The sequence below is a fragment of the Danio rerio genome, chromosome 20 (assembly GCF_052040795.2).
Source record: "Danio rerio strain M-AB ecotype USA chromosome 20, GRCz13ab, whole genome shotgun sequence".
NCBI classification, from domain to species: domain Eukaryota; kingdom Metazoa; phylum Chordata; class Actinopteri; order Cypriniformes; family Danionidae; genus Danio; species Danio rerio.
The window spans coordinates 29,707,501-29,733,069 of record NC_141040.1 but is presented as its reverse complement, the minus strand read 5'-3'; the positions used below and the strand labels follow the sequence as shown (position 1 = coordinate 29,733,069).

The 25,569-nt window shown below is 40.6% G+C and overlaps 48 non-coding genes across 48 annotated transcripts in view; all 48 read right to left on the bottom strand.

The window, feature by feature from the left end:
* Nucleotides 1–20: 20 nt before the first annotated feature.
* On the bottom strand, nt 21–92 carry trnac-gca (transfer RNA cysteine (anticodon GCA)). The gene has a single exon. It is a non-coding gene; the product is annotated as a tRNA-Cys (tRNA).
* Nucleotides 93–257: 165 nt separating this feature from the next.
* Nucleotides 258–329, bottom strand: trnac-gca (transfer RNA cysteine (anticodon GCA)). The gene has a single exon. It is a non-coding gene; the product is annotated as a tRNA-Cys (tRNA).
* A 1,360-nt stretch (nt 330–1,689) lies between these two features.
* On the bottom strand, nt 1,690–1,761 carry trnac-gca (transfer RNA cysteine (anticodon GCA)). The gene has a single exon. It is a non-coding gene; the product is annotated as a tRNA-Cys (tRNA).
* Nucleotides 1,762–3,121: 1,360 nt separating this feature from the next.
* Nucleotides 3,122–3,193, bottom strand: trnac-gca (transfer RNA cysteine (anticodon GCA)). The gene has a single exon. It is a non-coding gene; the product is annotated as a tRNA-Cys (tRNA).
* Nucleotides 3,194–4,788: 1,595 nt separating this feature from the next.
* Nucleotides 4,789–4,860, bottom strand: trnac-gca (transfer RNA cysteine (anticodon GCA)). Its single transcript has one exon. It is a non-coding gene; the product is annotated as a tRNA-Cys (tRNA).
* Nucleotides 4,861–5,025: 165 nt separating this feature from the next.
* On the bottom strand, nt 5,026–5,097 carry trnac-gca (transfer RNA cysteine (anticodon GCA)). The gene has a single exon. It is a non-coding gene; the product is annotated as a tRNA-Cys (tRNA).
* Nucleotides 5,098–5,264: 167 nt separating this feature from the next.
* trnac-gca (transfer RNA cysteine (anticodon GCA)) lies at nt 5,265–5,336 on the bottom strand. The gene has a single exon. It is a non-coding gene; the product is annotated as a tRNA-Cys (tRNA).
* Nucleotides 5,337–5,501: 165 nt separating this feature from the next.
* On the bottom strand, nt 5,502–5,573 carry trnac-gca (transfer RNA cysteine (anticodon GCA)). The gene has a single exon. It is a non-coding gene; the product is annotated as a tRNA-Cys (tRNA).
* Nucleotides 5,574–6,697: 1,124 nt separating this feature from the next.
* On the bottom strand, nt 6,698–6,769 carry trnac-gca (transfer RNA cysteine (anticodon GCA)). Its single transcript has one exon. It is a non-coding gene; the product is annotated as a tRNA-Cys (tRNA).
* A 406-nt stretch (nt 6,770–7,175) lies between these two features.
* On the bottom strand, nt 7,176–7,247 carry trnac-gca (transfer RNA cysteine (anticodon GCA)). Its single transcript has one exon. It is a non-coding gene; the product is annotated as a tRNA-Cys (tRNA).
* A 167-nt stretch (nt 7,248–7,414) lies between these two features.
* On the bottom strand, nt 7,415–7,486 carry trnac-gca (transfer RNA cysteine (anticodon GCA)). Its single transcript has one exon. It is a non-coding gene; the product is annotated as a tRNA-Cys (tRNA).
* A 643-nt stretch (nt 7,487–8,129) lies between these two features.
* Nucleotides 8,130–8,201, bottom strand: trnac-gca (transfer RNA cysteine (anticodon GCA)). Its single transcript has one exon. It is a non-coding gene; the product is annotated as a tRNA-Cys (tRNA).
* A 167-nt stretch (nt 8,202–8,368) lies between these two features.
* On the bottom strand, nt 8,369–8,440 carry trnac-gca (transfer RNA cysteine (anticodon GCA)). The gene has a single exon. It is a non-coding gene; the product is annotated as a tRNA-Cys (tRNA).
* A 403-nt stretch (nt 8,441–8,843) lies between these two features.
* trnac-gca (transfer RNA cysteine (anticodon GCA)) lies at nt 8,844–8,915 on the bottom strand. The gene has a single exon. It is a non-coding gene; the product is annotated as a tRNA-Cys (tRNA).
* Nucleotides 8,916–9,318: 403 nt separating this feature from the next.
* Nucleotides 9,319–9,390, bottom strand: trnac-gca (transfer RNA cysteine (anticodon GCA)). Its single transcript has one exon. It is a non-coding gene; the product is annotated as a tRNA-Cys (tRNA).
* Nucleotides 9,391–10,036: 646 nt separating this feature from the next.
* Nucleotides 10,037–10,108, bottom strand: trnac-gca (transfer RNA cysteine (anticodon GCA)). The gene has a single exon. It is a non-coding gene; the product is annotated as a tRNA-Cys (tRNA).
* Nucleotides 10,109–10,275: 167 nt separating this feature from the next.
* trnac-gca (transfer RNA cysteine (anticodon GCA)) lies at nt 10,276–10,347 on the bottom strand. Its single transcript has one exon. It is a non-coding gene; the product is annotated as a tRNA-Cys (tRNA).
* A 167-nt stretch (nt 10,348–10,514) lies between these two features.
* trnac-gca (transfer RNA cysteine (anticodon GCA)) lies at nt 10,515–10,586 on the bottom strand. Its single transcript has one exon. It is a non-coding gene; the product is annotated as a tRNA-Cys (tRNA).
* A 646-nt stretch (nt 10,587–11,232) lies between these two features.
* On the bottom strand, nt 11,233–11,304 carry trnac-gca (transfer RNA cysteine (anticodon GCA)). Its single transcript has one exon. It is a non-coding gene; the product is annotated as a tRNA-Cys (tRNA).
* A 167-nt stretch (nt 11,305–11,471) lies between these two features.
* On the bottom strand, nt 11,472–11,543 carry trnac-gca (transfer RNA cysteine (anticodon GCA)). The gene has a single exon. It is a non-coding gene; the product is annotated as a tRNA-Cys (tRNA).
* Nucleotides 11,544–12,186: 643 nt separating this feature from the next.
* trnac-gca (transfer RNA cysteine (anticodon GCA)) lies at nt 12,187–12,258 on the bottom strand. The gene has a single exon. It is a non-coding gene; the product is annotated as a tRNA-Cys (tRNA).
* Nucleotides 12,259–12,425: 167 nt separating this feature from the next.
* trnac-gca (transfer RNA cysteine (anticodon GCA)) lies at nt 12,426–12,497 on the bottom strand. Its single transcript has one exon. It is a non-coding gene; the product is annotated as a tRNA-Cys (tRNA).
* Nucleotides 12,498–12,900: 403 nt separating this feature from the next.
* On the bottom strand, nt 12,901–12,972 carry trnac-gca (transfer RNA cysteine (anticodon GCA)). Its single transcript has one exon. It is a non-coding gene; the product is annotated as a tRNA-Cys (tRNA).
* A 402-nt stretch (nt 12,973–13,374) lies between these two features.
* On the bottom strand, nt 13,375–13,446 carry trnac-gca (transfer RNA cysteine (anticodon GCA)). Its single transcript has one exon. It is a non-coding gene; the product is annotated as a tRNA-Cys (tRNA).
* A 167-nt stretch (nt 13,447–13,613) lies between these two features.
* On the bottom strand, nt 13,614–13,685 carry trnac-gca (transfer RNA cysteine (anticodon GCA)). The gene has a single exon. It is a non-coding gene; the product is annotated as a tRNA-Cys (tRNA).
* Nucleotides 13,686–15,747: 2,062 nt separating this feature from the next.
* On the bottom strand, nt 15,748–15,819 carry trnac-gca (transfer RNA cysteine (anticodon GCA)). The gene has a single exon. It is a non-coding gene; the product is annotated as a tRNA-Cys (tRNA).
* A 632-nt stretch (nt 15,820–16,451) lies between these two features.
* trnac-gca (transfer RNA cysteine (anticodon GCA)) lies at nt 16,452–16,523 on the bottom strand. Its single transcript has one exon. It is a non-coding gene; the product is annotated as a tRNA-Cys (tRNA).
* A 164-nt stretch (nt 16,524–16,687) lies between these two features.
* On the bottom strand, nt 16,688–16,759 carry trnac-gca (transfer RNA cysteine (anticodon GCA)). Its single transcript has one exon. It is a non-coding gene; the product is annotated as a tRNA-Cys (tRNA).
* Nucleotides 16,760–17,400: 641 nt separating this feature from the next.
* Nucleotides 17,401–17,472, bottom strand: trnac-gca (transfer RNA cysteine (anticodon GCA)). Its single transcript has one exon. It is a non-coding gene; the product is annotated as a tRNA-Cys (tRNA).
* Nucleotides 17,473–18,353: 881 nt separating this feature from the next.
* Nucleotides 18,354–18,425, bottom strand: trnac-gca (transfer RNA cysteine (anticodon GCA)). The gene has a single exon. It is a non-coding gene; the product is annotated as a tRNA-Cys (tRNA).
* A 406-nt stretch (nt 18,426–18,831) lies between these two features.
* On the bottom strand, nt 18,832–18,903 carry trnac-gca (transfer RNA cysteine (anticodon GCA)). The gene has a single exon. It is a non-coding gene; the product is annotated as a tRNA-Cys (tRNA).
* Nucleotides 18,904–19,788: 885 nt separating this feature from the next.
* Nucleotides 19,789–19,860, bottom strand: trnac-gca (transfer RNA cysteine (anticodon GCA)). The gene has a single exon. It is a non-coding gene; the product is annotated as a tRNA-Cys (tRNA).
* A 167-nt stretch (nt 19,861–20,027) lies between these two features.
* On the bottom strand, nt 20,028–20,099 carry trnac-gca (transfer RNA cysteine (anticodon GCA)). Its single transcript has one exon. It is a non-coding gene; the product is annotated as a tRNA-Cys (tRNA).
* A 407-nt stretch (nt 20,100–20,506) lies between these two features.
* trnac-gca (transfer RNA cysteine (anticodon GCA)) lies at nt 20,507–20,578 on the bottom strand. Its single transcript has one exon. It is a non-coding gene; the product is annotated as a tRNA-Cys (tRNA).
* A 167-nt stretch (nt 20,579–20,745) lies between these two features.
* On the bottom strand, nt 20,746–20,817 carry trnac-gca (transfer RNA cysteine (anticodon GCA)). The gene has a single exon. It is a non-coding gene; the product is annotated as a tRNA-Cys (tRNA).
* A 167-nt stretch (nt 20,818–20,984) lies between these two features.
* On the bottom strand, nt 20,985–21,056 carry trnac-gca (transfer RNA cysteine (anticodon GCA)). Its single transcript has one exon. It is a non-coding gene; the product is annotated as a tRNA-Cys (tRNA).
* Nucleotides 21,057–21,221: 165 nt separating this feature from the next.
* Nucleotides 21,222–21,293, bottom strand: trnac-gca (transfer RNA cysteine (anticodon GCA)). The gene has a single exon. It is a non-coding gene; the product is annotated as a tRNA-Cys (tRNA).
* A 647-nt stretch (nt 21,294–21,940) lies between these two features.
* On the bottom strand, nt 21,941–22,012 carry trnac-gca (transfer RNA cysteine (anticodon GCA)). Its single transcript has one exon. It is a non-coding gene; the product is annotated as a tRNA-Cys (tRNA).
* Nucleotides 22,013–22,178: 166 nt separating this feature from the next.
* Nucleotides 22,179–22,250, bottom strand: trnac-gca (transfer RNA cysteine (anticodon GCA)). The gene has a single exon. It is a non-coding gene; the product is annotated as a tRNA-Cys (tRNA).
* Nucleotides 22,251–22,417: 167 nt separating this feature from the next.
* Nucleotides 22,418–22,489, bottom strand: trnac-gca (transfer RNA cysteine (anticodon GCA)). Its single transcript has one exon. It is a non-coding gene; the product is annotated as a tRNA-Cys (tRNA).
* Nucleotides 22,490–23,130: 641 nt separating this feature from the next.
* Nucleotides 23,131–23,202, bottom strand: trnac-gca (transfer RNA cysteine (anticodon GCA)). The gene has a single exon. It is a non-coding gene; the product is annotated as a tRNA-Cys (tRNA).
* A 167-nt stretch (nt 23,203–23,369) lies between these two features.
* Nucleotides 23,370–23,441, bottom strand: trnac-gca (transfer RNA cysteine (anticodon GCA)). Its single transcript has one exon. It is a non-coding gene; the product is annotated as a tRNA-Cys (tRNA).
* Nucleotides 23,442–23,844: 403 nt separating this feature from the next.
* Nucleotides 23,845–23,916, bottom strand: trnac-gca (transfer RNA cysteine (anticodon GCA)). Its single transcript has one exon. It is a non-coding gene; the product is annotated as a tRNA-Cys (tRNA).
* A 403-nt stretch (nt 23,917–24,319) lies between these two features.
* trnac-gca (transfer RNA cysteine (anticodon GCA)) lies at nt 24,320–24,391 on the bottom strand. The gene has a single exon. It is a non-coding gene; the product is annotated as a tRNA-Cys (tRNA).
* A 167-nt stretch (nt 24,392–24,558) lies between these two features.
* Nucleotides 24,559–24,630, bottom strand: trnac-gca (transfer RNA cysteine (anticodon GCA)). Its single transcript has one exon. It is a non-coding gene; the product is annotated as a tRNA-Cys (tRNA).
* A 407-nt stretch (nt 24,631–25,037) lies between these two features.
* Nucleotides 25,038–25,109, bottom strand: trnac-gca (transfer RNA cysteine (anticodon GCA)). Its single transcript has one exon. It is a non-coding gene; the product is annotated as a tRNA-Cys (tRNA).
* Nucleotides 25,110–25,276: 167 nt separating this feature from the next.
* Nucleotides 25,277–25,348, bottom strand: trnac-gca (transfer RNA cysteine (anticodon GCA)). The gene has a single exon. It is a non-coding gene; the product is annotated as a tRNA-Cys (tRNA).
* Nucleotides 25,349–25,515: 167 nt separating this feature from the next.
* The window catches only part of trnac-gca (transfer RNA cysteine (anticodon GCA)), a 72-nt gene continuing 18 nt past the window's right edge, over nt 25,516–25,569 (bottom strand). The window contains exon 1 of the tRNA in view: nt 25,516–25,569. This exon is cut by the window's right edge and continues 18 nt beyond it. This is a non-coding gene — a tRNA (tRNA-Cys).

Sequence of the window (25,569 nt, the reverse complement as noted above, 5' to 3'; positions counted from 1 at the left end):
CAAATCCAAGGTCTTGACAAAGGGGGCAACCGGATTTGAACCGGGGACCTCTTGATCTGCAGTCAAATGCTCTACCACTGAGCTATACCCCCATGACAACATTTTTCTTAGCAAAGAAAGAAAACTCTTTCATAAAGATCTGTCTAAAAATTAATTTTGGAAAAAGAGCGACTGGTCAATCAGTTAGGAAGATCCAACTTCAATGTAGCAACCCGTTATCAAGGTAAGTTACAGACACAAATCCAAGGTCTTGACAAAGGGGGCACCCGGATTTGAACCGGGGACCTCTTGATCTGCAGTCAAATGCTCTGCCACTGAGCTATACCCCCATGACAACAAGTTTTATTTAGCAAAGAAAGAAAACTTTTTTATAAAGATCTGTCTAAAAATCAATTTTGGAAAAAGAGGGACTGGTCAATCAGTTAGGAAGATCCAACTTCAATGTAGCAACCCGTTATCAAGGTAAGTTACAGACACAAATCCAAGGTCTTGACAAAGAGGGGGCACCCGGATTTGAACCAGGGACCTCTTGATCTTCAGTCAAATATTCTCCCACTGAGCTATCCCACCATGACAACAATTTAGATTTAGCAAAACTAGAAAACTCTTTCATAAAGATCTGTTTGAAAATCAATTTTGGAAAAAAATATTGACTGGTCAATCAGTTAGGAAGATCCAACTTCAAAGTAGCAACCCTGGGTCAAGGTAAATTACGGACACAAATCAAAGGTCTTGACAAAGGTGGCACCCGGGCTTGACTTGGGGTTTTCTTGATCTGCAGTCAAATGTTCTCCTACTGAGCTATACCCCCATGACGACAATTTTGATTTAGCAAAACAAGAAAACTCTTTCATAAAGATCTGTTTGAAAATCCAAATTTAAAAACCGATTGGTCATGCCGTTAGGAAGAGCCAACTTCTATGCACCAACCCAGGGTAAACATAAGCAACAGATACAAATCCGAGGTCTTACCAAAAGGGGCACCCCGATTTGAACCGGGGACCTCTTGATCTGCAGTCAAATGCTCTACCACTGAGTTATACCCCCATGACAACAAGTTTCATTTAGCAAAGAAAGAAAACTCTTTCATAAAGATCTGTCTGAAAATCAATTTTGGAAAAAGAGCGACTGGTCAATGAGTTAGGAAAATCCAACTTCAATGTAGCAACCCATTATCAAGGTAAGTTACAGACACAAATCCAAGGTCTTGACAAAGGGGACACCCGGATTTGAACTGGAAACCTCTTCATCTGCAGTCAAATGCTCTACCACTGAGCTATACCCCCAAGACAAACAGTTTGGTATAGCAAAGAAAGAAAACTCTTTCATAAAGATCTGTCTGAAAATCAATTTTGGAAAAAAAGCGACTGGTCAATCAGTTAGGAAGATCCAACTTCAAAGTAGCAACCCGGGGTCAAGGTAAGCTACGGACACAAATCCAAGGTCTTGACACAGGGGGCACCCGGACTTGCCTTGGGTAAGTCTTGATCTGCAGTCAAGTGTTCTCCCACTGAGCTATACCCCCATGACAACAATCTTGATTTAGAAAAACAAGAAAACTCTTTCATCAAGATCTGTTTGAAAATCCAATTTCAAAAACAGATTGGTTATGCCGTTAGGAAGAGCAAACTTCTATGCACAAACCCAGGGTAAACATAAGCAACAGATACAAATCCGAGGTCTTACCAAAGGGGGCACCCGGATTTGAACCAGGGACCTCTTGATCTGCAGTCAAATGCTCTGCCACTGAGCTATACCCCCATGACAACAAGTTTTATTTAGCAAAGAAAGAAAACTTTTTTATAAAGATCTGTCTAAAAATCAATTTTGGAAAAAGAGGGACTGGTCAATCAGTTAGGAAGATCCAACTTCAATGTAGCAACCCGTTATCAAGGTAAGTTACAGACACAAATCCAAGGTCTTGACAAAGAGGGGGCACCCAGATTTGAACCAGGGACCTCTTGATCTTCAGTCAAATATTCTCCCACTGAGCTATCCCACCATGACAACAATTTAGATTTAGCAAAACTAGAAAACTCTTTCATAAAGATCTGTTTGAAAATCAATTTTGGAAAAAAAAATTGACTGGTCAATCAGTTAGGAAGATCCAACTTCAAAGTAGCAACCCTGGGTCAAGGTAAATTACGGACACAAATCAAAGGTCTTGACAAAGGTGGCACCCGGGCTTGACTTGGGGTTTTCTTGATCTGCAGTCAAATGTTCTCCTACTGAGCTATACCCCCATGACGACAATTTTGATTTAGCAAAACAAGAAAACTCTTTCATAAAGATCTGTTTGAAAATCCAAATTTAAAAACCGATTGGTCATGCCGTTAGGAAGAGCCAACTTCTATGCACCAACCCAGGGTAAACATAAGCAACAGATACAAATCCGAGGTCTTACCAAAAGGGGCACCCCGATTTGAACCGGGGACCTCTTGATCTGCAGTCAAATGCTCTACCACTGAGTTATACCCCCATGACAACAAGTTTCATTTAGCAAAGAAAGAAAACTCTTTCATAAAGATCTGTCTGAAAATCAATTTTGGAAAAAGAGCGACTGGTCAATCAGTTAGGAAAATCCAACTTCAATGTAGCAACCCATTATCAAGGTAAGTTACAGACACAAATCCAAGGTCTTGACAAAGGGGACACCCGGATTTGAACTGGAAACCTCTTCATCTGCAGTCAAATGCTCTACCACTGAGCTACACCCCCAAGACAAACAGTTTGGTATAGCAAAGAAAGAAAACTCTTTCATAAAGATCTGTCTGAAAATCAATTTTGGAAAAAAAGCGACTGGTCAATCAGTTAGGAAGATCCAACTTCAAAGTAGCAACCCGGGGTCAAGGTAAGCTACGGACACAAATCCAAGGTCTTGACACAGGGGGCACCCGGACTTGCCTTGGGTAAGTCTTGATCTGCAGTCAAGTGTTCTCCGACTGAGCTATACCCCCATGACAACAATCTTGATTTAGAAAAACAAGAAAAGTCTTTCATCAAGATCTGTTTAAAAATCCAATTTCAAAAACAGATTGGTTATGCCGTTAGGAAGAGCAAACTTCTATGCACAAACCCAGGGTAAACATAAGCAACAGATACAAATCCGAGGTCTTACCAAAGGGGGCACCCGGATTTGAACCAGGGACCTCTTGATCTGCAGTCAAATGCTCTACCACTGAGCTATACCCCCATGACAACAGTTGATATTAAGCAAAGAAAGAAAACTCTTTCATAAAGATCTGTTTGAAAATGCAATTTCAAAAACCGATTGGTCATGCCGTTAGGAAGAGCCAACTTCTATGTACCAACAAAGGGTAAACACAAGTAACAGATACAAATCCAAGGTCTTGCCAAAGGGGGCACCCGGATTTGAACTGGGAACCTCTTCATCTGCAGTCAAATGCTCTACCACTGAGCTATACCTCAAGACAAACAGTTTGATATAGCAAAGAAAGAAAACTCTTTCATAAAGATCTGTCTGAAAATCAATTTTGGAAAAAAAGCGACTGGTCAATCAGTTAGGAAGATCCAACTTCAATGTAGCAACCCGTTACCAAGGTAAGTTACAGACACAAATCCAAGGTCTTGACAAAGCGGACACCCGAATTTGAACTGGGAACCTCTTCATCTGCAGTCAAATGCTCTACCACTGAGCTATACCCCCAAGACAAACAGTTTGGTATAGCAAAGAAAGAAAACTCTTTCATAAAGATCTGTCTGAAAATCAATTTTGGAAAAAAAGCGACTGGTCAATCAGTTAGGAAGATCCAACTTTAAAGAAGCAACCTGGAGTCAAGGTAAGCTACGGACACAAATCCAAGGTCTAGACAAAGGGGGCACCCGGACTTGCCTTGGGTATGTCTTGATCTGCAGTCAAGTTTTCTCCCACTGAGCTATACCCCCATGACAACAATTTTGATTTAGCAAAACAAGAAAACTCTTTCATAAAGATCTGTCTAAAAATCAATTTTGGAAAAAGAGCGACTGGTCAATCAGTTAGGAAGATCCAACTTCAATGTAGCAACCCGTTATCAAGGTAAGTTACAAACACAAATCCAAGGTCTTGACAAAGGGGGCACCCGGATTTGAACCAGGGACCTCTTGATCTTCAGTCAAATATTCTCCCACTGAGCTATCCCACCATGACAACAATTTTGATTTAGCAAAACTAGAAAACTCTTTCATAAAGATCTGTTTGAAAATCAATTTTGGAAAAAAAAAGTGACTGGTCAATCAGTTAGGAAGATCCAACTTCAAAGTAGCAACCCTGGGTCAAGGTAAATTACGGACACAAATCAAAGGTCTTGACAAAGGTGGCACCCGGGCTTGACTTGGGGTTTTCTTGATCTGCAGTCAAATGTTCTCCTACTGAGCTATATCCCCATGACGACAATTTTGATTTAGCAAAACAAGAAAACTCTTTCATAAAGATCTGTTTGAAAATCCAAATTTAAAAACCGATTGGTCATGCCGTTAGGAAGAGCCAACTTCTATGCACCAACCCAGGGTAAACATAAGCAACAGATACAAATCCGAGGTCTTACCAAAAGGGGCACCCCGATTTGAACCGGGGACCTCTTGATCTGCAGTCAAATGCTCTACCACTGAGCTATACCCGCATGACAACAATTTTTTTTAGCAAAGAAAGAAAACTCTTTCATAAAGATCTGTCTAAAAATCAATTTTGGAAAAAGAGCGACTGGTCAATCAGTTAGGAAGATCCAACTTCAATGTAGCAACCCGTTATCAAGGTAAGTTACAGACACAAATCCAAGGTCTTGACAAAGGGGGCACCCGGATTTGAACCGGGGACCTCTTGATCTGCAGTCAAATGCTCTACCACTGAGCTATACCCCCATGACAACAATTTTTTTAGCAAAAAAAGAAAACTCTTTCATAAAGATCTGTCTAAATATCAATTTTGGAAAAAGAGCGACTGGTCAATCAGTTAGGAAGATCCAACTTCAATGTAGCAACCCGTTATCAAGGTAAGTTACAGACACAAATCCAAGGTCTTGACAAAGGGGGCACCCGGATTTGAACCGGGGACCTCTTGATCTGCAGTCAAATGCTCTGCCACTGAGCTATACCCCCATGACAATAAGTTTTATTTAGCAAAGAAAGAAAACTCTTTCATAAAGATCTGTCTAAAAATCAATTTTGGAAAAAGTGTGACTGGTCAATCAGTTAGGAAGATCCAACTTCAATGTAGCAACCTGTTATCAAGGTAAGTTACAGACACAAATCCAAGGTCTTGACAAAGGGGGCAACCAGATTTGAACCGGGGACCTCTTGATCTGCAGTCAAATGCTCTACCACTGAGCTATACCCCCATGACAACAATTTTTTTAGCAAAGAAAGAAAACTCTTTCATAAAGATCTGTCTAAAAATTAATTTTGGAAAAAGAGCGACTGGTCAATCAGTTAGGAAGATCCAACTTCAATGTAGCAACCCGTTATCAAGGTAAGTTACAGACACAAATCCAAGGTCTTGACAAAGGGGGCTCCCGGATTTGAACCGGGGACCTCTTGATCTGCAGTCAAATGCTCTGCTACTGAGCTATACCCCCATGACAACAAGTTTTATTTAGCAAAGAAAGAAAACTTTTTTATAAAGATCTGTCTAAAAATCAATTTTGGAAAAAGAGGGACTGGTCAATCAGTTAGGAAGATCCAACTTCAATGTAGCAACCCGTTATCAAGGTAAGTTACAGACACAAATCCAAGGTCTTGACAAAGAGGGGGCACCCGGATTTGAACCAGGGACCTCTTGATCTTCAGTCAAATATTCTCCCACTGAGCTATCCCACCATGACAACAATTTAGATTTAGCAAAACTAGAAAACTCTTTCATAAAGATCTGTTTGAAAATCAATTTTGGAAAAAAAAATTGACTGGTCAATCAGTTAGGAAGATCCAACTTCAAAGTAGCAACCCTGGGTCAAGGTAAATTACGGACACAAATCAAAGGTCTTGACAAAGGTGGCACCCGGGCTTGACTTGGGGTTTTCTTGATCTGCAGTCAAATGTTCTACTACTGAGCTATACCCCCATGACGACAATTTTGATTTAGCAAAACAAGAAAACTCTTTCATAAAGATCTGTTTGAAAATCCAAATTTAAAAACCGATTGGTCATGCCGTTAGGAAGAGCCAACTTCTATGCACCAACCCAGGGTAAACATAAGCAACAGATACAAATCCGAGGTCTTACCAAAAGGGGCACCCCGATTTGAACCGGGGACCTCTTGATCTGCAGTCAAATGCTCTACCACTGAGTTATACCCCCATGACAACAAGTTTCATTTAGCAAAGAAAGAAAACTCTTTCATAAAGATCTGTCTGAAAATCAATTTTGGCAAAAGAGCGACTGGTCAATCAGTTAGGAAGATCCAACTTCAATGTAGCAACCCATTATCAAGGTAAGTTACAGACACAAATTCAATGTCGTGACAATGGGAGCACCCGGATTTGAACTGGGAACCTCTTCATCTGCAGTCAAATGTTCTACCACTGAGCTATACCCCCATGACAATGAGTTTTATTTAGCAAAGAAAGAAAACTCTTTCATAAAGATCTGTCTAAAAATAAATTTTGGAAAAAGAGCGACTGGTCAATCAGTTAGGAAGATCCAACTTCAATGTAGCAACCCGTTATCAAGGTAAGTTACAGACACAAATCCAAGGTCTTGCCAAAGGGGGCACCCGGATTTGAACTGGGAACCTCTTCATCTGCAGTCAAATGCTCTACCACTGAGCTATACCCCCATGACAACAAGTTTTGTTTAGCAAAGAAAGAAAACTCTTTCATAAAGATCTGTCTGAAAATCAATTTTGGAAAAAAAGCGACTGGTCAATCAGTTAGGAAGATCCAACTTTAAAGAAGCAACCTGGGGTCAAGGTAAGCTACGGACACAAATCCAAGGTCTAGACAAAGGGGGCACCCGGACTTGCCTTGGGTATGTCTTGATCTGCAGTCAAGTTTTCTCCCACTGAGCTATACCCCCATGACAACAATTTTGATTTAGCAAAACAAGAAAACTCTTTCATAAAGATCTGTCTAAAAATCAATTTTGGAAAAAGTGCGACTGGTCAATCAGTTAGGAAGATCCAACTTCAATGTAGCAACCCGTTATCAAGGTAAGTTACAGACACAAATCCAAGGTCTTGACAAAGGGGGCACCCGGATTCGAACCGGGGACCTCTTGATCTGCAGTCAAATGCTCTACCACTGAGCTATACCCCCATGACAACAAATGTTTTTTAGCAAAGAAAGAAAACTCTTTCATAAAGATCTGTCTTAAAATCAATTTTGGAAAAAGAGCGACTGGTCAATCAGTTAGGAAGATCCAACTTCAATGTAGCAACCCGTTATCAAGGTAAGTTACAGACACAAATCCAAGGTCTTGACAAAGGGGGCACCCGGATTTGAACCGGGGAACTCTTGATCTGCAGTCAAATGCTCTACCACTGAGCTATACCCCCATGACAACAAGCTTTATTTAGCAAAGAAAGAAAACTCTTTCATAAAGATCTGTCTAAAAATCAATTTTGGAAAAAGAGCGACTGGTCAATCAGTTAGGAAGATCCAACTTCAATGTAGCAACCCGTTATCAAGGTAAGTTACAGACACAAATCCAAGGTCTTGACAAAGGGGGCACCCGGACTTGACTTGGGTATGTCTTGATCTGCAGTTAAGTGTTCTCCCACTGAGCTATCCCACCATGACAACAATTTAGATTTAGCAAAACTAGAAAACTCTTTCATAAAGATCTGTTTGAAAATCAATTTTGGAAAAAAAAGTGACTGGTCAATCAGTTAGGAAGATCCAACTTCAAAGTAGCAACCCTGGGTTAGGGTAAATTACGGACACAAATCCAAGGTCTTGACAAAGGTGGCACCCGGGCTTGACTTGGGGTTTTCTTGATCTGCAGTCAAATGTTCTCCTACTGAGCTATACCCCCATGACGACAATTTTGATTTAGCAAAACAAGAAAACTCTTTCATAAAGATCTGTTTGAAAATCCAAATTTAAAAACCGATTGGTCATGCCGTTAGGAAGAGCCAACTTCTATGCACCAACCCAGGGTAAACATAAGCAACAGATACAAATCCGAGGTCTTACCAAAGGGGGCACCCCGATTTGAACCGGGGACCTCTTGATCTGCAGTCAAATGCTCTACCACTGAGTTATACCCCCATGACAACAAGTTTTATTTAGCAAAGAAAGAAAACTCTTTCATAAAGATCTGTCTAAAAATCAATTTTGGAAAAAGAGCAACTGGTCAATCAGTTAGGAAGATCCAACTTCAATGTAGCAACCCGTTATCGAGGTAAGTTACAGACACAAATCCAAGGTCTTGACAAAGGGGACACCCGGATTTGAACTGGGAACCTCTTCATCTGCAGTCAAATGCTCTACCACTGAGCTATACCCCCAAGACAAACAGTTTGGTATAGCAAAGAAAGAAAACTCTTTCATAAAGATCTGTCTGAAAATCAATTTTGGAAAAAAAGCGACTGGTCAATCAGTTAGGAAGATCCAACTTCAAAGTAGCAACCCGGGGTCAAGGTAAGCTACGGACACAAATCCAAGGTCTTGACAAAGGGGGCACCCGGACTTGCCTTGGGTAAGTCTTGATCTGCAGTCAAGTGTTCTCCGACTGAGCTATACCCCCATGACAATAAATTTGATTTAGCAAAACAAGAAAACTCTTTCATCAAGATCTGTTTGAAAATCCAATTTCAAAAACAGATTAGTTATGCCGTTAGGAAGAGCAAACTTCTATGCACCAACCCAGGGTAAACATAAGCAACAGATACAAATCCGAGGTCTTACCAAAGGGGGCACCCGGATTTGAACCGGGGACCTTTTGATCTGCAGTCAATTGCTCTACCACTGAGCTATACCCCCATGACAACAGGTTTTATTAAGCAAAGAAAGAAAACTCTTTCATAAAGATCTGTTTGAAAATGCAATTTCAAAAACCGATTGGTCATGCCGTTAGGAAGAGCCAACTTCTATGTACCAACAAAGGGTAAACACAAGTAACAGATACAAATCCAAGGTCTTGCCAAAAGGGGCACCCCGATTTGAACCGGGGACCTCTTGATCTGCAGTCAAATGCTCTACCACTGAGTTATACCCCCATGACAACAAGTTTCATTTAGCAAAGAAAGAAAACTCTTTCATAAAGATCTGTCTGAAAATCAATTTTGGCAAAAGAGCGACTGGTCAATCAGTTAGGAAGATCCAACTTCAATGTAGCAACCCATTATCAAGGTAACTTACAGACACAAATTCAATGTCGTGACAAAGGGGGCACCCAGATTTGAACCAGGGACCTCTTGATCTGCAGTCAAATGTTCTACCACTGAGCTATACCCCCATGACATTGAGTGTTATTTAGCAAAGAAAGAAAACTCTTTCATAAAGATCTGTCTAAAAATCAATTTTGAAAAAAGAGCGACTGGTCAATCAGTTAGGAAGATCCAACTTCAATGTAGCAACCCGTTATCAAGGTAAGTTACAGACACAAATCCAAGGTCTTGCCAAAGGGGGCACCCGAATTTGAACTGGGAACCTCTTCATCTGCAGTCAAATGCTCTACCACTGAGCTATACCCCCATGACAACAAGTTTAATTTAGCAAAGAAAGAAAACTCTTTCATAAAGATCTGTCTGAAAATCAATTTTGGAAAAAAAGCGACTGGTCAATCAGTTAGGAAGATCCAACTTCAAAGTAGCAACCTGGGGTCAAGGTAAGCTACGGACACAAATCCAAGGTCTTGACAAAGGGGGCACCCGGACTTGCCTTGGGTATGTCTTGATCTGCAGTCAAGTGTTCTCCCACTGAGCTATACCCCCAAGACAACAATTTTGATTTAGCAAAACAAGAAAACTCTTTCATAAAGATCTGTCTAAAATATCAATTTTGGAAAAAGAGCAACTGGTCAATCAGTTAGGAAGATCCAACTTCAAGGTAGCAACCCGTTATCAAGATAAGTTACAGACACAAATCCAAGGTCTTGACAAAGGGGGCACCCGGATTTGAACCGGGGACCTCTTGATCTGCAGTCAAATGCTCTACCACTGAGCTATATCCCCATGACAACAAGTTTTATTTAGCAAAGAAAGAAAACTCTTTCATAAAGATCTGTCTAAAAATCAATTTTGGAAAAAGAGCGACTGGTCAATCAGTTAGGAAGATCCAACTTCAATGTAGCAACCCGTTATCGAGGTAAGTTACAGACACAAATCCAAGGTCTTGACAAAGGGGGCACCCGGATTTGAACCAGGGACCTCTTGATCTGCAGTCAAATGCTCTTCCACTGAGCTATACCCCCATGACAATGAGTTTTATTTAGCAAAGAAAGAAAACTCTTTCATAAAGATCTGTCTGAAAATGAATTTTGGCAAAAGAGCGACTGGTCAATCAGTTAGGAAGATCCAACTTCAATGTAGCAACCCGTTATCAAGGTAAGTTACAGACACAAATCCAAGGTCTTGACAAAGGGGGCACCCATATTTGAACCGGGGACCTCTTGATCTGCAGTCAAATGCTCTACCACTGAGCTATACCCCCATGACAACAATTTTTTTTTAGCAAAGAAAGAAAACTCTTTCATAAAGATCTGTCTAAAAATCAATTTTGGAAAAAGAGCGACTGGTCAATTAGTTAGGAAGATCCAACTTCAATGTAGCAACCCGTTATCAAGGTAAGTTACAGACACAAATCCAAGGTCTTGACAAGGCGGACACCCGGAATTGAACCAGGGACCTCTTGATCTGCAGTCAAATATTCTCCCACTGAGCTATCCCATCATGACAACAATTTAGATTTAGCAAAACTAGAAAACTCTTTCATAAAGATCTGTTTGAAAATCAATTTTGGAAAAAAAAGAGACTGGTCAATCAGTTAGGAAGATCCAACTTTAAAGTAGCAACCCTGGGTCAAGGTAAATTACAGACACAAATCCAAGGTCTTGACAAAGGTGGCACCCGGGCTTGACTTGGGGTTTTCTTGATCTGCAGTCAAATGTTCTCCTACTGAGCTATACCCCCATGACGACAATTTTGATTTAGCAAAACAAGAAAACTCTTTCATAAAGATCTGTTTGAAAATCAATTTTGGAAAAAGAGCGACTGGTCAATCAGTTAGGAAGATCCAACTTCAATGTAGCAACCCGTTATCGAGGTAAGTTACAGACACAAATCCAAGGTCTTGACAAAGGGGGCACCCGGATTTGAACCAGGGACCTCTTGATCTGCAGTCAAATGCTCTACCACTGAGCTATACCCCCATGACAATGAGTTTTATTTAGCAAAGAAAGAAAACTCTTTCATAAAGATCTGTCTGAAAATGAATTTTGGCAAAAGAGCGACTGGTCAATCAGTTAGGAAGATCCAACTTCAATGTAGCAACCCGTTATCAAGGTAAGTTACAGACACAAATCCAAGGTCTTGACAAAGGGGGCACCCATATTTGAACCGGGGACCTCTTGATCTGCAGTCAAATGCTCTACCACTGAGCTATACCCCCATGACAACAATTTTTTTTTAGCAAAGAAAGAAAACTCTTTCATAAAGATCTGTCTAAAAATCAATTTTGGAAAAAGAGCGACTGGTCAATTAGTTAGGAAGATCCAACTTCAATGTAGCAACCCGTTATCAAGGTAAGTTACAGACACAAATCCAAGGTCTTGACAAAGCGGACACCCGGAATTGAACCAGGGACCTCTTGATCTGCAGTCAAATATTCTCCCACTGAGCTATCCCATCATGACAACAATTTAGATTTAGCAAAACTAGAAAACTCTTTCATAAAGATCTGTTTGAAAATCAATTTTGGAAAAAAAAGAGACTGGTCAATCAGTTAGGAAGATCCAACTTTAAAGTAGCAACCCTGGGTCAAGGTAAATTACAGACACAAATCCAAGGTCTTGACAAAGGTGGCACCCGGGCTTGACTTGGGGTTTTCTTGATCTGCAGTCAAATGTTCTCCTACTGAGCTATACCCCCATGACGACAATTTTGATTTAGCAAAACAAGAAAACTCTTTCATAAAGATCTGTTTGAAAATCCAAATTTAAAAACCGATTGGTCATGCCGTTAGGAAGAGGCAACTTCTATGCACCAACCCAGGGTAAACATAAGCAACAGATACAAATCCGAGGTCTTACCAAAGGGGGCACCCCGATTTGAACCGGGGACCTCTTGATCTGCAGTCAAATGCTCTACCACTGAGTTATACCCCCATGACAACAAGTTTTATTTAGCAAAGAAAGAAAACTCTTTCATAAAGATCTGTCTAAAAATCAATTTTGGAAAAAGAGCGACTGGTCAATCAGTTAGGAAGATCCAACTTCAATGTAGCAACCCGTTATCGAGGTAATTTACAGACACAAATCCAAGGTCTTGACAAAGGGGACACCCGGATTTGAACTGGGAACCTCTTCATCTGCAGTCAAATGCTCTACCACTGAGCTATACCCCCAAGACAAACAGTTTGGTATAGCAAAGAAAGAAAACTCTTTCATAAAGATCTGTCTGAAAATCAATTTTGGAAAAAAAGCGACTGGTCAATCAGTTAGGAAGATCCAACTTCAAAGTAGCAACCCGGGGTCAAGGTAAGCTACGGACACAAATCCAAGGTCTTGACAAAGGGGGCACCCGGACTTGCCTTGGGTAAGTCTTGATCTGCAGTCAAGTGTTCTCCGACTGAGCTATACCCCCATGACAACAATTTTGATTTAGCAAAACAAGAAAACTCTTTCATCAAGATCTGTTTGAAAATCCAATTTCAAAAACAGATTGGTTATGCCGTTAGGAAGAGCAAACTTCTATGCACCAACCCAGGGTAAACATAAGCAACAGATACAAATCCGAGGTCTTACGAAAGGGGGCACCCGGATTTGAACCGGGGACCTCTTGATCTGCAGTCAAATGCTCTACCACTGAGCTATACCCCCATGACAACAGGTTTTATTAAGCAAAGAAAGAAAACTCTTTCATAAACATCTGTATGAAAATGCAATTTCAAAAACCGATTGGTCATGCCGTTAGGAAGAGCCAACTTCTATGTACCAACAAAGGGTAAACACAAGTAACAGATACAAATCCAAGGTCTTGCCAAAGGGGGCACCCGGATTTGAACTGGGATTCTCTTCATCTGCAGTCAAATGCTCTACCACTGAGCTATACCTCAAGACAAACAGTTTTATATAGCAAAGAAAGAAAACTCTTTCATAAAGATCTGTCTGAAAATCAATTTTGGAAAAAAAGCGACTGGTCAATCAGTTAGGAAGATCCAACTTCAATGTAGCAACCCGTTATCAAGGTAAGTTACAGACACAAATCCAAGGTCTTGACAAAGCGGACACCCGGATTTGAACTGGGAACCTCTTGATCTGCAGTCAAATGCTCTACCACTGAGCTATACCCCCATGACAATGAGTTTTATTTAGCAATGAAAGAAAACTCTTTCACAAAGATCTGTCTGAAAATCAATTTTGGCAAAAGAGCGACTGGGCAATCAGTTAGGAAGATCCTACTTCAATGTAGCAACCCGTTATCAAGGTAAGTTACAGACACAAATCCAAGGTCTTGACAAAGGGGGCACTCGGATTTGAACCGGGGACCTCTTGATCTGCAGTCAAATGCTCTACCACTGAGCTATACCCCCATGACAACAATTTTTTTTTAGCAAAGAAAGAAAACTCTTTCATAAAGATCTGTCTAAAAATCAATTTTGGAAAAAGAGCGACTAGTCAATCAGTTAGGAAGATCCAACTTCAATGTAGCAACCCGTTATCAAGGTAAGTTACAGACACAAATCCAAGGTCTTGACAAAGCGGACACTCGGATTTGAACCAGGGACCTCTTGATCTGCAGTCAAATATTCTCCCACTGAGCTATCCCACCATGACAACAATTTAGATTTAGCAAAACTAGAAAACTCTTTCATAAAGATCTGTCTGAAAATCAATTTTGGAAAAAAAGCGACTGGTCAATCAGTTAGGAAGATCCAACTTTAAAGAAGCAACCTGGGGTCAAGGTAAGCTACGGACACAAATCCAAGGTCCTGACAAAGGGGGCACCCGGACTTGCCTTGGGTATGTATTAGGGATGTAACGGTATCAGAATTTCACGGTACGGTAATACCTCGGTATGAATGTCACGGTACGGTATTTATTGAATCATTTACAGGAAAAAACAAAACTTATGAAAATACTCCAAAAAAGTGCCAAAAGTGTCAATGACATACAAATTAGCCATCTATCTGTAAGCTTTGAAACAGGAACTTCAATTTTAATAACAAAAAATTATTAAACCATGTAAAAATAATAAAGTTTCAATTTAGTATTGTTGAAAACTCATCACATTCAACATTTAATCACACTCGCCCATCTACACAGATGAGAGCTCTGCTAGTCGGACTTCTCATCAAGCATCTCCCGCTGGATCTAATCTCAGTATATTTAATTATTAAACGGGATATTTCATTCATCTTGTTGTCTTTATCTAACGACATATTCCCTGACTTTGGTCATTGGAATCTATTACTTGTTCTCAGGTAACGTGTTTTGGCTGAGCGCAAAGATAAGTTAATGATTAATGTAAGCACGTACATTCTGTATATTGACTGATCGCTTGCCTTTATTTCCTATAATGTATAAACTTATTGTATGTTATACTTTTAAAATGGCCATTATCGATTATTAAAACAGATACTCAGCAAAAGAGAGGCTGTGTTTCGTATTTTCACTGAAATTGAAAGGAGGCAGTGTTGTTATCGGCTCCGTTTTGTTATAAATATGCACACAGTGAAGATGACGCTCATCTTATGCAGCACGACGCCTCAACATGTCTGCTGTCTAAGTTGCTAATATTAAAATGAAAATAGGCAGTTCCTTAAATCATGTTTACATTTTATTGTTAATAAAGTGAAACAACGAAGCCAGGGTGATGTGAATGAAGTTATAAAGTACACCGTGCCCTTTGAAGATTTACCCGTGTCCTCGGTATAGTCTGCTTTTCCATATCAAACTGAGAAGAAGAGACTGCAGCCTTGATCAAACTTGCGAAGTCTGAACTTACAAGAAGATGATGCAGGACTGAACTGTGCGTGTTAGGCTACTTCATATTCAGGAAAAGCACCAATCAGAGAGGCGAATGTCTGCAGCCCCGCCTCAGTTTTCAGATGTCTCCGTTTTCCATTATCCACACTGAGACATTATCCACACATTTCGAAACGCTCCGTTTTCGGCGCTCGAGAGCTCTTTTCATCCCCGCTTCTAGCAGCACACTCCATTTCCGCATTACTGGATCTGTAGCAACAACAGACCGCAAGGGATGATGGTCAAGCAGGGGCTGATGGGTATTGTAGTTTTCGCTACTTCCCGTTCGCTTCATTCGCCTAAGCAAATTTTCTCAGAAGACCTATAGTTTTACCGAGTCATGCGACTTCGGTAATATCGAAAAAAATTAATATTGCGGTATGACGGTATTTACAATACCGTTACATCCCTAGTATGTATTGATCTGCAGTCAAGTTTTCTCCCACTGAGCTATACCCCCATGACAACAATTTTGATTTAGCAAAACAAGAAAACTCTTTCATAAAGATCTGTCTAAAAATCAATTTTGGAAAAAGAGCAACTGGTCAATCAGTTAGGAAGATCCAACTTCAATGTAGCAACCCGTTATCAAGGTAAGTTACAGACACAAATACAAGGTCTTGACAAAGGGGGCACCCGGATTTGAACCGGGGACCTCTTGATCTGCAGTCAAATGCTCTACCACTGAGCTATACCCCCATGACAACAGATTTATTAAGCAAAGAAACAAAACTCTTTCATAAAGATCTGTTTGAAAATGCAATTTCAAAAACCGATTGGTCATGCCGTTAGGAAGAGCCAACTTCTATGTACCAACAAAGGGTAAACACAAGTAACAGATACAAATCCAAGGTCTTGCCAAAGGGGGCACCCGGATTTGAACTGGGAACCTCTTCATATGCAGTCAAATGCTCTACAACTGAGCTATACCTCAAGACAAACATTTTGGTATAGCAAAGAAAGAAAACTCTTTCATAAAGATCTGTCTGAAAATCAATTTTGGAAAAAAAGCGACTGGTCAATCAGTTAGGAAGATCCAACTTTAAAGAAGCAACCTGGGGTCAAGGTAAGCTACGGACACAAATCCAAGGTCTTGACAAAGGGGGCACCCGGAGTTGGGTATGTCTTGATCTGCAGTCAAGTGTTCTCCCACTGAGCTATACCCCCATGACAACAATTTTGATTTAGCAAAACAAGAAAACTCTTTCATCAAGATCTGTTTGAAAATCCAATTTCAAAAACCGATTGGTTATGCCCTTAGGAAGAGCCAACTTCTATGTAGCAACAAAGGGTAAACACAAGTAACAGATACACATCCAAGGTATTGCCAAAGGGGGCACCCGGATTTGAACCGGGGACCTCTTGATCTGCAGTCAAATGCTCTACCACTGAGCTATACCCCCATAACAACAAGTTTTATTTAGCAAAGAAAGAAAACTCTTTCATAAAGATCTGTTTGAAAATCCAATTTTAAAAAACGATTGGTCATGCCGTTAGGAAGAGCCAACTTCTATGCACCAACCCAGGGTAAACATAAGCAACAGATACAAATTCAAGGTCTTACCTAAGGGGGCACCCCAATTTGAACCAGGGACCTCTTGATCTGCAGTCAAATGCTCTACCACTGAGCTATACCCCCATGACAACAATTTTTTTTAGCAAAGAAAGAAAACTCTTTCATAAAGATCTGTCTAAAAATCAATTTTGGAAAAAGAGCAACTGGTCAATCAGTTAGGAAGATCCAACTTCAATGTAGCAACCCGTTATCAAGGTAAGTTACAGACACAAATCCAAGGTCTTGACAAAGGGGGCACCCGGATTTGAACCAGGGACCTCTTGATCTTCAGTCAAATATTCTCCCACTGAGCTATCCCACCATGACAACAATTTAGATTTAGCAAAACTAGAAAACTCTTTCATAAAGATCTGTCTGAAAATCAATTTTGGAAAAAAAGCGACTGGTCAATCAGTTAGGAAGATCCAACTTCAAAGTAGCAACCCGGGGTCAAGGTAAGCTACGGACACAAATCCAAGGTCTTGACAAAAGGGGCACCCGGACTTGCCTTGGGTAAGTCTTGATCTGCAGTCAAGTGTTCTCCGACTGAGCTATACCCCCATGACAACAATTTTGATTTAGCAAAACAAGAAAACTCTTTCATCAAGATCTGTTTGAAAATCCAATTTCAAAAACAGATTGGTTATGCCGTTAGGAAGAGCAAACTTCTATGCACCAACCCAGGGTAAACATAAGCAACAGATACAAATCCGAGGTCTTACCAAAGGGGGCACCCCGATTTGAACCGGGGACCTCTTGATCTGCAGTCAAATGCTCTACCACTGAGTTATACCCCCATGACAACAAGTTTCATTTAGCAAAGAAAGAAAACTCTTTCATAAAGATCTGTCTGAAAATCAATTTTGGCAAAAGAGCGACTGGTCAATCAGTTAGGAAGATCCAACTTCAAAGTAGCAACCCGGGGTCAAGGTAAGCTACGGACACAAATCCAAGGTCTTGACAAAAGGGGCACCCGGACTTGCCTTGGGTAAGTCTTGATCTGCAGTCAAGTGTTCTCCGACTGAGCTATACCCCCATGACAACAATTTTGATTTAGCAAAACAAGAAAACTCTTTCATCAAGATCTGTTTGAAAATCCAATTTCAAAAACCGATTGGTCATGCCGTTAGGAAGAGCCAACTTCTATGCACCAACCCAGGGTAAACATAAGCAACAGATACAAATCCGAGGTCTTACCAAAAGGGGCACCCCGATTTGAACCGGGGACCTCTTGATCTGCAGTCAAATGCTCTACCACTGAGTTATACCCCCATGACAACAAGTTTCATTTAGCAAAGAAAGAAAACTCTTTCATAAAGATCTGTCTGAAAATCAATTTTGGCAAAAGAGCGACTGGTCAATCAGTTAGGAAGATCCAACTTCAATGTAGCAACCCATTATCAAGGTAAGTTACAGACACAAATTCAATGTCGTGACAATGGGAGCACCCGGATTTGAACTGGGAACCTCTTCATCTGCAGTCAAATGTTCTACCACTGAGCTATACCCCCATGACAATGAGTTTTATTTAGCAAAGAAAGAAAACTCTTTCATAAAGATCTGTCTAAAAATAAATTTTGGAAAAAGAGCGACTGGTCAATCAGTTAGGAAGATCCAACTTCAATGTAGCAACCCGTTATCAAGGTAAGTTACAGACACAAATCCAAGGTCTTGCCAAAGGGGGCACCCGGATTTGAACTGGGAACCTCTTCATCTGCAGTCAAATGCTCTACCACTGAGCTATACCCCCATGACAACAAGTTTTGTTTAGCAAAGAAAGAAAACTCTTTCATAAAGATCTGTCTGAAAATCAATTTTGGAAAAAAAGCGACTGGTCAATCAGTTAGGAAGATCCAACTTTAAAGAAGCAACCTGGGGTCAAGGTAAGCTACGGACACAAATCCAAGGTCTAGACAAAGGGGGCACCCGGACTTGCCTTGGGTATGTCTTGATCTGCAGTCAAGTTTTCTCCCACTGAGCTATACCCCCATGACAACAATTTTGATTTAGCAAAACAAGAAAACTCTTTCATAAAGATCTGTCTAAAAATCAATTTTGGAAAAAGTGCGACTGGTCAATCAGTTAGGAAGATCCAACTTCAATGTAGCAACCCGTTATCAAGGTAAGTTACAGACACAAATCCAAGGTCTTGACAAAGGGGGCACCCGGATTCGAACCGGGGACCTCTTGATCTGCAGTCAAATGCTCTACCACTGAGCTATACCCCCATGACAACAAGTTTTATTTAGCAAAAAAAGAAAACTCTTTCATAAAGATCTGTCTTAAAATCAATTTTGGAAAAAGAGCGACTGGTCAATCAGTTAGGAAGATTCAACTTCAATGTAGCAACCCGTTATCAAGGTAAGTTACAGACACAAATCCAAGGTCTTGACAAAGGGGGCACCCGGATTTGAACCGGGGAACTCTTGATCTTCAGTCAAATATTCTCCCACTGAGCTATCCCACCATGACAACAATTTAGATTTAGCAAAACTAGAAAACTCTTTCATAAAGATCTGTTTGAAAATCAATTTTGGAAAAAAAAAAATTGACTGGTCAATCAGTTAGGAAGATCCAACTTCAAAGTAGCAACCCTGGGTCAAGGTAAATTACGCACACAAATCAAAGGTCTTGACAAAGGTGGCACCCGGGCTTGACTTGGGGTTTTCTTGATCTGCAGTCAAATGTTCTCCTACTGAGCTATACCCCCATGACGACAATTTTGATTTAGCAAAACAAGAAAACTCTTTCATAAAGATATGTTTGAAAATCCAAATTTAAAAACCGATTGGTCATGCCGTTAGGAAGAGCCAACTTCTTTGCACCAACCCAGGGTAAACATAAGCAACAGATACAAATCCGAGGTCTTACCAAAAGGGGCACCCCGATTTGAACTGGGGACCTCTTGATCTGCAGTCAAATGCTCTACCACTGAGTTATACCCCCATGACAACAAGTTTCATTTAGCAAAGAAAGAAAACTCTTTCATAAAGATCTGTCTGAAAATCAATTTTGGCAAAAGAGCGACTGGTCAATCAGTTAGGAAGATCCAACTTCAATGTAGCAACCCATTATCAAGGTAAGTTACAGACACAAATTCAGCGTCGTGACAAAGGGAGCACCCGGATTTGAACTGGGAACCTCTTCATTTGCAGTCAAATGCTCTACCACTGAGCTATACCCCCATGACAATGAGTTTTATTTAGCAAAGAAAGAAAACTCTTTCATAAAGATCTGTCTAAAAATCAATTTTGGAAAAAGAGCGACTGGTCAATCAGTTAGGAAGATCCAACTTCAATGTAGCAACCCGTTATCAAGGTAAGTTACAGACACAAATCCAAGGTCTTGCCAAAGGGGGCACCCGGATTTGAACTGGGAACCTCTTCATCTGCAGTCAAATGCTCTACCACTGAGCTATACCCCCATGACAACAAGTTTTGTTTAGCAAAGAAAGAAAACTCTTTCATAAAGATCTGTCTGAAAATCAATTTTGGAAAAAAAGCGACTGGTCAATCAGTTAGGAAGATCCAACTTCAAAGTAGCAACCTGGGGTCAAGGTAAGCTACGGACACAAATCCAAGGTCTTGACAAAGAGGGCACCAGGACTTGCCTTGGGTATGTCTTGATCTGCAGTCAAATGCTCTCCCACTGAGTTATACCCCCAATGACAACAATTTTGATTTAGCAAAACAAGAAAACTCTTTCATAAAGATCTGTCTAAAAATCAATTTTGGAAAAAGTGCGACTGGTCAATCAGTTAGGAAGATCCAACTTCAATGTAGCAACCCGTTATCAAGGTAAGTTACAGACACAAATCCAAGGTCTTGACAAAGGGGGCAACCGGATTTGAACCGGGGACCTCTTGATCTGCAGTCAAATGCTCTACCACTGAGCTATACCCCCATGACAACAAATGTTTTTTAGCAAAGAAAGAAAACTCTTTCATAAAGATCTGTCTTAAAATCAATTTTGGAAAAAGAGCGACTGGTCAATCAGTTAGGAAGATCCAACTTCAATGTAGCAACCCGTTATCAAGGTAAGTTACAGACACAAATCCAAGGTCTTGACAAAGGGGGCACCCGGATTTGAACCGGGGAACTCTTGATCTGCAGTCAAATGCTCTACCACTGAGCTATACCCCCATGACAACAAGCTTTATTTAGCAAAGAAAGAAAACTCTTTCATAAAGATCTGTCTAAAAATCAATTTTGGAAAAAGAGCGACTGGTCAATCAGTTAGGAAGATCCAACTTCAATGTAGCAACCCGTTATCAAGGTAAGTTAAAGACACAAATCCAAGGTCTTGACAAAGGGGGCACTCGGATTTGAACCGGGGACCTCTTGATCTGCAGTCAAATGCTCTACCACTGAGCTATACCCCCATGACAACATTTTTTTTAGCAAAGAAAGAAAACTCTTTCATAAAGATCTGTCTAAAAATCAATTTTGGAAAAAGAGCGACTGGTCAATCAGTTAGGAAGATCCAACTTCAATGTAGCAACCCGTTATCAAGGTAAGTTACAGACACAAATCCAAGGTCTTGACAAAGGGGGCACCCGGATTTGAACCGGGGACCTCTTGATCTGCAGTCAAATGCTCTACCACTGAGCTATACCCCCATGACAACATTTTTTTTAGCAAAGAAAGAAAACTCTTTCATAAAGATCTGTCTGAAAATCAATTTTGGAAAAAGAGCGACTGGTCAATCAGTTAGGAAGATCCAACTTCAATGTAGCAACCCGTTATCAAGGTAAGTTACAGACACAAATCCAAGGTCTTGACAAAGGGGGCACCCGGATTTGAACCAGGGACCTCTTGATCTTCAGTCAAATATTCTCCCACTGAGCTATCCCACCATGACAACAATTTAGATTTAGCAAAACTAGAAAACTCTTTCATAAAGATCTGTTTGAAAATCAATTTTGGAAAAAAAAGTGACTGGTCAATCAGTTAGGAAGATCCAACTTCAAAGTAGCAACCTGGGGTCAAGGTAAGCTACGGACACAAATCCAAGGTCTTGACAAAGGGGGCACCCGGACTTGCCTTGGGTATGTCTTGATCTGCAGTCAAATGCTCTCCCACTGAGCTATACCCCCAATGACAACAACTTTGATTTAGCAAAACAAGAAAACTCTTTCATAAATATCTGTCTAAAAATCAATTTTGGAAAAAAAGTGTGACTGGTCAATCAGTTAGGAAGATCCAACTTCAATGTAGCAACCCGTTATCAAGGTAAGTTACAGACACAAATCCAAGGTCTTGACAAAGGGGGCAACCGGATTTGAACCGGGGACCTCTTGATCTGCAGTCAAATGCTCTACCACTGAGCTATACCCCCATGACAACAATTTTTTTTAGCAAAGAAAGAAAACTCTTTCATAAAGATCTGTCTTAAAATCAATTTTGGAAAAAGAGCGACTGGTCAATCAGTTAGGAAGATCCAACTTCAATGTAGCAACCCGTTATCAAGGTAAGTTACAGACACAAATCCAAGGTCTTGACAAAGGGGGCACCCGGATTTGAACCGGGGACCTCTTGATCTGCAGTCAAATGCTCTACCACTGAGCTATACCCCCATGACAAGAAGCTTTATTTAGCAAAGAAAGAAAACTCTTTCATAAAGATCTGTCCAAAAATCAATTTTGGAAAAAGAGCGACTGGTCAATCACTTAGGAAGATCCAACTTCAATGTAGCAACCCGTTATCAAGGTAAGTTACAGACACAAATCCAAGGTCTTGACAAAGGGGGCACCCGGATTTGAACCGGGGACCTCTTGATCTGCAGTCAAATGCTCTACCACTGAGATATACCCCCATGACAACATTTTTTTTAGCAAAGAAAGAAAACTCTTTCATAAAGATCTGTCTAAAAATCAATTTTGGAAAAAGACCGACTGGTCAATCAGTTAGGAAGATCCAACTTCAATGTAGCAACCCGTTATCAAGGTAAGTTACAGACACAAATCCAAGGTCTTGACAAAGGGGGCACCCGGACTTGACTTGGGTATGTCTTGATCTGCAGTTAAGTGTTCTCCCACTGAGCTATCCCACCATGACAACAATTTAGATTTAGCAAAACTAGAAAACTCTTTCATAAAGATCTGTTTGAAAATCAATTTTGGAAAAAAAAGTGACTGGTCAATCAGTTAGGAAGATCCAACTTCAAAGTAGCAACCCTGGGTTAGGGTAAATTACGGACACAAATCCAAGGTCTTGACAAAGGTGGCACCCGGGCTTGACTTGGGGTTTTCTTGATCTGCAGTCAAATGTTCTCCTACTGAGCTATACCCCCATGACGACAATTTTGATTTAGCAAAACAAGAAAACTCTTTCATAAAGATCTGTTTGAAAATCCAAATTTAAAAACCGATTGGTCATGCCGTTAGGAAGAGCCAACTTCTATGCACCAACCCAGGGTAAACATAAGCAACAGATACAAATCCGAGGTCTTACCAAAGGGGGCACCCCGATTTGAACCGGGGACCTCTTGATCTGCAGTCAAATGCTCTACCACTGAGTTATACCCCCATGACAACAAGTTTTATTTAGCAAAGAAAGAAAACTCTTTCATAAAGATCTGTCTAAAAATCAATTTTGGAAAAAGAGCGACTGGTCAATCAGTTAGGAAGATCCAACTTCAATGTAGCAACCCATTATCGAGGTAAGTTACAGACACAAATCCAAGGTCTTGACAAAGGGGACACCCGGATTTGAACTGGGAACCTCTTCATCTGCAGTCAAATGCTCTACCACTGAGCTATACCCCCAAGACAAACAGTTTGGTATAGCAAAGAAAGAAAACTCTTTCATAAAGATCTGTCTGAAAATCAATTTTGGAAAAAAAGCGACTGGTCAATCAGTTAGGAAGATCCAACTTCAAAGTAGCAACCCGGGGTCAAGGTAAGCTACGGACACAAATCCAAGGTCTTGACAAAGGGGGCACCCGGACTTGCCTTGGGTAAGTCTTGATCTGCAGTCAAGTGTTCTCCGACTGAGCTATACCCCCATGACAATAAATTTGATTTAGCAAAACAAGAAAACTCTTTCATCAAGATCTGTTTGAAAATCCAATTTCAAAAACAGATTAGTTATGCCGTTAGGAAGAGCAAACTTCTATGCACCAACCCAGGGTAAACATAAGCAACAGATACAAATCCGAGGTCTTACCAAAGGGGGCACCCGGATTTGAACCGGGGACCTTTTGATCTGCAGTCAATTGCTCTACCACTGAGCTATACCCCCATGACAACAGGTTTTATTAAGCAAAGAAAGAAAACTCTTTCATAAAGATCTGTTTGAAAATGCAATTTCAAAAACCGATTGGTCATGCCGTTAGGAAGAGCCAACTTCTATGTACCAACAAAGGGTAAACACAAGTAACAGATACAAATCCAAGGTCTTGCCAAAAGGGGCACCCCGATTTGAACCGGGGACCTCTTGATCTGCAGTCAAATGCTCTACCACTGAGTTATACCCCCATGACAACAAGTTTCATTTAGCAAAGAAAGAAAACTCTTTCATAAAGATCTGTCTGAAAATCAATTTTGGCAAAAGAGCGACTGGTCAATCAGTTAGGAAGATCCAACTTCAATGTAGCAACCCATTATCAAGGTAACTTACAGACACAAATTCAATGTCGTGACAAAGGGGGCACCCAGATTTGAACCAGGGACCTCTTGATCTGCAGTCAAATGGTCTACCACTGAGCTATACCCCCATGACATTGAGTGTTATTTAGCAAAGAAAGAAAACTCTTTCATAAAGATCTGTCTAAAAATCAATTTTGAAAAAAGAGCGACTGGTCAATCAGTTAGGAAGATCCAACTTCAATGTAGCAACCCGTTATCAAGGTAAGTTACAGACACAAATCCAAGGTCTTGCCAAAGGGGGCACCCGGATTTGAACTGGGAACCTCTTCATCTGCAGTCAAATGCTCTACCACTGAGCTATACCCCCATGACAACAAGTTTAATTTAGCAAAGAAAGAAAACTCTTTCATAAAGATCTGTCTGAAAATCAATTTTGGAAAAAAAGCGACTGGTCAATCAGTTAGGAAGATCCAACTTCAAAGTAGCAACCTGGGGTCAAGGTAAGCTACGGACACAAATCCAAGGTCTTGACAAAGGGGGCACCCGGACTTGCCTTGGGTATGTCTTGATCTGCAGTCAAGTGTTCTCCCACTGAGCTATACCCCCAAGACAACAATTTTGATTTAGCAAAACAAGAAAACTCTTTCATAAAGATCTGTCTAAAATATCAATTTTGGAAAAAGAGCAACTGGTCAATCAGTTAGGAAGATCCAACTTCAAGGTAGCAACCCGTTATCAAGGTAAGTTACAGACACAAATCCAAGGTCTTGACAAAGGGGGCACCCGGATTTGAACCGGGGACCTCTTGATCTGCAGTCAAATGCTCTACCACTGAGCTATATCCCCATGACAACAAGTTTTATTTAGCAAAGAAAGAAAACTCTTTCATAAAGATCTGTCTAAAAATCAATTTTGGAAAAAGAGCGACTGGTCAATCAGTTAGGAAGATCCAACTTCAATGTAGCAACCCGTTATCGAGGTAAGTTACAGACACAAATCCAAGGTCTTGACAAAGGGGGCACCCGGATTTGAACCAGGGACCTCTTGATCTGCAGTCAAATGCTCTTCCACTGAGCTATACCCCCATGACAATGAGTTTTATTTAGCAAAGAAAGAAAACTCTTTCATAAAGATCTGTCTGAAAATGAATTTTGGCAAAAGAGCGACTGGTCAATCAGTTAGGAAGATCCAACTTCAATGTAGCAACCCGTTATCAAGGTAAGTTACAGACACAAATCCAAGGTCTTGACAAAGGGGGCACCCATATTTGAACCGGGGACCTCTTGATCTGCAGTCAAATGCTCTA